Source organism: Procambarus clarkii, unplaced genomic scaffold (assembly GCF_040958095.1).
Source record: "Procambarus clarkii isolate CNS0578487 unplaced genomic scaffold, FALCON_Pclarkii_2.0 HiC_scaffold_628, whole genome shotgun sequence".
Taxonomy (NCBI): Eukaryota; Metazoa; Arthropoda; class Malacostraca; order Decapoda; family Cambaridae; genus Procambarus; species Procambarus clarkii.
In genome coordinates, this window is record NW_027189661.1 from 33,813 (window position 1) to 39,186 (window position 5,374).

The window sequence follows — 5,374 nt, forward strand, 5'->3', positions numbered from 1 at the left end:
TAGAGTTCTGATGGTGTTGGAGTGCAACCTGATTGTGATATTATAGAGTATAGGATTCATTATTATTATATGTGTGTATGTATCGTGTATGTGCTTTGTCCAGTAAATGTATCCCAATTTGCTGGTGTTTGCCCTCGTCCTAGTGAGGCTTCCCAGGAGGTAGTAAAGAAGGAGAGAGAGAGAGAAAGAACCAAGAACCACTGCCGTGGACAGGGTAAAAGGTAATACTAATAAGTCAAAAAGGGGATTGAGGAGATCATATCACCTAGGGAGAGAGTGGGGAGTCACAGCGGCTCGAGTGGGTGTGTGCACGTGACAACGAGGCTAAATGTTGGAGCCGCATCCCCTAAACGTGTGACGTTGAGCCCCTCTCCAAGAGCCAGAAGCGCCAAGGGTGATCTCCTAGTATAAGCACTCTACCGAGTTGTGGGTTGGGTTGTCCGTAGAGAAGGATCAACGAAGACAACACCAACCAACCCACAGTCTATAATAAATTGGGGGCCTGTGTCCGGGAGAGAGAACTGACACACCCACACCCTGTCCAAGAGTGGATTTGTACACCCCTGCTGAGATAAACTGTGTGACCGCAGGTGTATACTCTCTTGGGAAGACTCACAGGACAAAGATGGATAAGGTGCAAGCGTTTGTGGAGTCAGGCAAGCCTGAGGACTTGGAAGGTTGCACGAGGGATCAATTGAAACAAATAGCAGAAAAATGTGGCATTAGGTTGAAAGCATCTAAAGTAGCTGGGATGAAGGATGAGATCCTGAGGCAGTTAAGAGCCAAAAATGAAGCGGCAGAGCAAGGAGCCCAAAAAGGAGCTGAAAGTGGAAAGGAGGATGATGGGCAGGATGAAGTGAGATCCCAGGGATCGAGTAGGAGCAGCAAGAGTAGCCGCAGTAGCAGGAGTAGCCGAAATAGGAGCTTGGAGAGATTCCAGTTAGAGCTCCAGATGCAGCAACAACGAGAGGACAAGGAGAGACAGTTCCAGCTGGAAAAGATGAAATTAGAACTCCAGATGAAAAATGAAGCAGAGAAGGAAAAAGAAAAAACCAGGCTGGAAGTAGAAAAAGAAAAAACCAGACTGGAAATAGAAAAAGAGAAAGCAAGACTAGAGGTGGAGAAAGAAAAAGAGAAAACCAGAGTAAGAGAACTGGAGTTGGAACAGGAGAAAGAAAAAGAGAAAGCAAGGCTAGAGGTGGAAAAAGAAAAAGAGAGAACAAAACAAATGCAGATAGAAGCGAACAGAACCTTGGCTGAGCAAAGGATTGAACATGGGTTGCCAGAGAGCACCACCCAGGTATCACACCCAACAGATGTTAGGGTTAGGGAGAAGGACATTCCCTTGTTTGTGCCCGAAGAGGCAGAGAGCTTCTTCGAGCATTTTGAGAAAGTAGCCAGTATCAAGGAGTGGCCACAGGAGGAATGGGCCCAGCTGGTCCAGTTAAGATTGACCGGTGCAGCCAGGGAGGCATACACCCAATTGTCACTGGAAGAGTGCCAGGATTATGCCACAGTAAAGAGCAGCATATTGCGCTCGTTTCAGTTAACCCCAGAAGCTTATAGGAAGCGCTTCAGAGAGATGATCAAAGTTGGAGCGTGTACGTTTGCTGAGACAGCAAGAGATCTGGAAAGACGATTCCAGAAGTGGATTGAGGCTGCTGGAGTTGGATCTTACGCTGACCTGAAGCAACTGATGGTCATGGAGAAGTTCTTGGAGATGATGCATCCAAAACAAAGTTCAAGATCCAAAAGCAGGGATAATGGAGGTGAAAGATGCCGCAGATAGGGCAGATATGATTACTGAAGCATACAAGAGCTTGAGGGAGAACAGAGTGAGAAGCGAGGCGAGACAGCAATGGCAGACCCAATGGAGTCTGGGGAGGAAGAAATTATGAAAGACCCAGAAGAGTCTGGGGTGAGAAAAATTTTGATAAATGGGCAGATAAAAGTAAGTACCCTAAAACTCAGAAGAGTAGGTCGCGCACTTCGTCTGAAAGTGAAGATGGAGGAGCTAAACAAGAAACTAATCGTTATCCTGGAAATCAAGAGTCCAGTAGAACCCCACAGAGTGCAAGTAGTGTACCTGGCCCGAGGAATTCTCATGTGAGTGGGCAGAGTCAGAGCTACTCTGGTACATATAGAAGAGACTTTACCCAGATGAGATGTTACAATTGTAACGGATTGGGTCACGTGATGCGAGATTGTCGGCAGGGCAAGAGAGTTGTGACCCTGGCCATGTGTGACCCCCGAGGTAAATATACTAATGTGTTCCGAGACAAACCACAGAGAGCGAACTTAGTGAACGAGAGGTATAGGCCATTCATGAGCAAAGGTTGGATCAGCGTAGGAGGCCAACCTGAGGTAGAAGTTGGTATCTTAAGGATACCGGAGCTAATCAGAGCTTGATTACGAGAAGCCTGATTGGGAATGATCGACGGTTAGCTGGCAGGAGTAAGATGAAGGTATATGGGTTGTTGTCTGAAAGTGACATGCCCGTTTGTACTGTCCAGCTAAGGTCGGAATATGTGTCGGCAGAGGTGATGTTGGGAGTGTGCCCCGACATACCTGTTCCAGGAGTCCAAGTGATCCTGGGGAATGACTTGTGCGGGACAAAGGTGTTGACAAGAGTCATAGCGGAGACTGTGCCAGAGGAGAGCCCAGAAGGCCACGGCACGAGTGGGACACCTGAGAGTGTGAACCTGACTGACATCCGAGGAGATGCGTCAGGAGACCGCCAAGCCATTGAGTACCCTGTCTCGGTAGTGACGAAGGCAGAAGTGGCCGACGAGGAAGACACTGGAGAAGGTGAGACAGTGTCGATTCAGCCAGTGGAAGATATCGATGTAGATATATCATGGCGGTTTGATGAAGGTCCAGCCCAGGAAAATGAAGTCTCGGTGAGGTCAAAAGTGAAGATGGCCCAGCCGAAGAAGAATCATGTGAAGAGAGCGGACCTGAGTAGAGCCCAGACTGCTGAAATTAAGAGTCGGAAGGCGAATGCAACTGTGCTGAGTAGGAATGAGGAAGGATGTGGACATACAGAGGACAAGAGTAGAGCGTCAAGTTGTCCACGAGCACAGAGGCATTTGGGTAGTAGAGTTAAGTTGTTTGAGATGTCAGGAGTTGACATGTTTCACAGAAACCGTAGAGTAGAGATAATGAAGAAGAGTAATAGCCGAGAAAATGAAAGGAGAAGAGACAGTATGTGTGGAGAGATGCTTACGAGCACACAAGGAGAGGTAAAGCGACATGTACGGTCGATGCTGTTGGATGTAGCACAGCGCTCGAGAAACTTTTAGGGAAAGAAGAAGAGTTGAAGGAGAAGAAATGGAGTTGTATAGAGGTGAAAAGTGTGGGAAGAGGAAGATGATACAAGCATGGAGGAATAGAGAAAGCCGAGGACTCGGTGGGAGTCGAACAGGATGAGGTCTCAGATAAATGAGGAGACGAAAAGGAGGAGCGTCGGTGAAGACGATGGAGTGAAGTATGATGACAGGAGACGAAAGTATAATGGCAGTAGATGGAAGAGTGAAGACGACAGAGGAGGTACAGACAGTAGATGTCTGACTCTGGACGTGAAGAGAAGACGAGGAAACGGAGGGTGGAGACAATAAGTAGAGTGGACCGATGGAGTGCAGGCGTCCAAGGAGGACAGCCTAGCCAAGAGGTGCCAGAGAGGTCAGATCATTTGTGAGAAGAACATGTTCCTGGAGAGTTGTGAGCCGATGTTGCAAGGAGCAACGAACTAATTGTAGACTCCTAAGGGAGTATGTAAGCAGATCAACCGTTCGAACCAATCGGTTGAAGAACGAGACAGTGTGGTGGCGGATGTATTATCCCGAGCTTTGCCACTGGAATAACTCTCAAAAATAAGGGGAGGGGAGTGTTATGATCTCAGCCTACAGGAGAAACGAGTCTCCCTCCTTGAGAGTTATTCATCAAGCCTGACCTGATTAGAAGGTCTAGCAAATATTGAGGTGATAACGCATATGTAAAATAGTTGCTTGGATATGTATAACAGTTTGAGATTATGGGCAATGAAGGAGAAAACAGATAAATGACTGGCTAGGAGATGTGGACATTTTGCTGGAGGCGTGAGGCTCGCTTCCGGAGGACCTTGACCTCACTTGAGTGCCAGACATCGCAGGGGGTAGCCGCGCTCCGTTGAGCTCCCATCAGAAGGGAACCCCTAGTGATATATCTCGAAGAGAAGAGAAGTGTGTAGACGTGCCAGCTGTGGAACCGAGCTGGGAACGTTGTGGTCTCAAGTCCTGGTCGAAGAAGAGAGTATCAAGCCGGCCAGAGACATTATTGTGGGCCGTGGGAGCGCCCTGACCAGACGCCGTCAGAGGGAAAGCGCCCTCGACCAGCCGATCTGTGGTAAGCACGATATACGCCAGTTCATAGTGATCACTTGTAGTTGGTCGTGTGCCCAGCGACAGTAGCAATGTTTATTTATAAGTTAGACATGTTTTAATAAGGCAGAAGGCCTGAAATAGGAGAGTGAAGAGGGAGGAACACGGAGCGACGTCCGCCCCCTCTGAGCGCTGGCGGACGACTGAGGGAGCCCGGCTCCGGATGGAGGAAGACCCTCCCAGTGAGTGAGGACCGCCGCCAGGCGAGGTGGAGTATGGACCCGCCCAAAACGGGGGAGTCCACTCTCACTGTATGTAGAGAACAGATAGAGGTTTGAGGCAAGCATATTGTGTGGTTATTTTTGTTTATGTGTTAAAGGGGAACGTTTTATTGGAGTGTCGATGGGTTGCAGGTTTGTCTTTTGGGGAAGAAGTTGCTGAGAACTTCGAAGCCAGCAGATGAAGTAATTGATGAGACTCCAAAGGTAGTGGAGCAGAGGACCTCGAGCTGTGAGGAGAAGCAGCAGTGAAGAGGAGTGTCACGTGCTTCTGTAGAGGTGGAGAAGCACCATACTTGCTCGGGGAAACTTCATGGTGTAGCAGCCAAGAGAGCTGTGGAGGACCCTAGCAGAAGGGTGAAGCACCGTAGTTGCTCAAGGAAACTTCATGATAGCAGCCTGGAGGAGCTGCAGAGGATCCTGGTAGTGAAGCCCGGAAGAACCTAAGGATATTAGGGTAGTGAACTTCCAGAGGTGGAAGGGGAAGTTCTGGTGGATTACTTATAGGGAGTTGATAGTGTTTGGTTGTCATAGCGTGCAAGACGCAGTGAGAGGTGAGTGACTGTTGGCATTCTTACGTCAAGGAGTTTTTTATACTGAAGTATCAATGAACATTTATACTGGTATATGTTATTGCATTCAAATGCTGATTTTCTGTATATATATGTTATCTTGCTGATGGTGCAACAGTGTATGTAGACTTGATCAACTTGAGGAGGTTGATAGTATCAGGTGGTG